Below are 335 nucleotides of genomic sequence, written 5' to 3' on the forward strand. Positions count from 1 at the left end.
CTTTCCTCTTTTCTCTTATTTTTATAAACTTTCAACATCATAAAGAAAACGGGATGTTCCTGTTCCTCCGTTTTCTATTCTCTCGTAGCAACGATTCCCTGCCTCACTAAACCGCAGCTTATCATAGGCCTGCTCGTTTTGTCTCGGTGAACACACAAAGGGCTTCTCATTTGGATGTTCGTGAGGAAGACTGCTATTTTGTGGCTGTCGGGAGGGGTCTGTCCTTTCGCCTTCTCCCTCCCCTAACATCCCCCCCCCCCTAATCCCTCCTTCCTCACACAAGCCTACCTCCTTATATCTCTTTTAATATGTTCGCTCACCACTCCCCCTTCACC

Source organism: Penaeus monodon, chromosome 23, assembly GCF_015228065.2.
Source record: "Penaeus monodon isolate SGIC_2016 chromosome 23, NSTDA_Pmon_1, whole genome shotgun sequence".
In the NCBI taxonomy this organism is placed as follows: Eukaryota; Metazoa; Arthropoda; class Malacostraca; order Decapoda; family Penaeidae; genus Penaeus; species Penaeus monodon.